Source organism: Peromyscus eremicus, chromosome 7 (assembly GCF_949786415.1).
Source record: "Peromyscus eremicus chromosome 7, PerEre_H2_v1, whole genome shotgun sequence".
NCBI classification, from domain to species: domain Eukaryota; kingdom Metazoa; phylum Chordata; class Mammalia; order Rodentia; family Cricetidae; genus Peromyscus; species Peromyscus eremicus.
The window spans coordinates 61,285,893-61,287,808 of NC_081422.1; positions in this window are offsets into that span (position 1 = coordinate 61,285,893).

A 1,916-nucleotide genomic window follows, 5' to 3' on the forward strand; every position below is an offset into this window, starting at 1 on the left:
AATAAATAAATCTTTAACATTTTTTAGGAACTTTAACTGTAACTGCCATCATTTCTACCATTCACAAAATCCTGGACAATAAACAGAGGCGTACAATATCTGAACCAAGTTTTGTACATCGCTGTTAAAAACAGTGTAGACATTAGTAATTCAGTTATTTGTTTGTCTTTGAGACAGGATCTCCTGGGGCCCAAATTGGTCTCAAACTCTCTGTGTAGCCAATACTGGCCTTGAACTTCTCATTTTCCTGCCTCTACCTCCCAAGTATGGAGATTACAGGCTTGTGCCATAATGCTCAGCCAGTAATTCAGTCTTAGTTATTTAATTACTGCCACAGCATTTTCAAATGTTCAAGTGCAGTGGTGTAAAGCAGTTACTCCATGATGTATTCAACCATCTCAGTGGTCTTGAGATGCCATCTCTCCTTGGGAGTTCTTAATTCACTGATCAAGTTGTCTCACGTGAGAGAACTGTGATGCCCTACTAAATGAGTTGGCCAACTACCAGCTCAATCTTTTTTTTTTTTTTATGCCAAATGCTGTTTATTGAAGGAGGGACGAGGTCTTAAATACAGGCTTACAGCACAATGAGAGAACCCCGGAGGGCAGAAGTTCGCTACCGATGTTTTATAATCTTGCATTTAAGCTGTTAACGCCCATTATGCAGGATACACAGACAAGGAACTTCCCTTAAGCATTCAGGAGGGTGGAACCCGGCAGGGAATTAGCATAGGGAGGATATCAAGGTAAAGGTCAGCAAGCAAGGCAACAGTTACCCAAAACGGGGGTCAGGATCCTACAGGTCTCCCTTTTACTAAAAAATGAGCTTCTGACTTAGGCTGCGTGGGAAGTCAGCAGGTCACCTTACCCATCATGGAGACGCCTGCCCAGGCCACACAGGTGCTCTGTCTTAGGTTGGTGAGCGCCCCCCAGGCATTACCCGTCTCTGAATACTCATTATCATACAGGCTCAATCGTGTGTGAGTTGCAGAGTTAACTGCTGCCAAAAATCTCAAAGTGGCACTTGGCTTGCAATCTGTGTGTTCGACACAGAAAAGACCAACAGAGGTCCTATCCCACCCATAGCCAATAGGCTAAAGGCAACTGAGCCATTCCCTTCCTTAACGATCCTTACTGCAAATTGGAGTCCTTGTAAGATGGTATCCCAAAAGCAAATGGAAATTGAGTTTATAAATTTATAATTTTCAAAGCCAATTGAAATGTATATAACTATTGAATTAAATTTATCATGCCCAATAGAATGAAAGATTAACTAACTGTGGTAGCTACTTTTGCTGCCAGGGTCTCCACTGTGCTAGCTGTAGTAAGCAATTATGAAATGGTAATCCCAGAAACAGTAGCAGCGGTGGCCGCCACTGCTATAACAGCAACAACAGCAGCAGCAATGTCAAATTCTTTTCTGGAGCGTGTGGACATCCACTGACATGGATACAACTCCAGGAACACGAACTGCCAAGGCCCATTTTTCTTGTTCCCAGCACGACTTAGGCTGGCAGCTCTTCTGGAGAATCCAAAAGCATAGCTACAGTTCCTAGACTTATGTTAATGCTTGCCAAAGCTGGCCATATTGGGCTCTCAATCTCCATTGGCATTGGAAGTGAAGAGTTTTTCATTAAGGCCCAATAGGTCTCTGTCATGTTGGGTTTCAGCAGCAGTCACAGGGCGCACACAGCGCTCAGGAATCCAAAGAGGAACCTCATTGTCCTGAGGAAAGACATAAACAGAACCCCGGGCCTACACCAACACCAGATCGGGTCTCCTTCAAGTGCTAGTAGAAAGATCCTTCCATCGTTCCAGAGGGTGATTTGCAACAGGAGACCTCCAGTGCTTATCTGCAGTGGATACTCCAGCAGAAACCACTGATAAAAAATTTAAAATACATAAAACAAGGGAAAG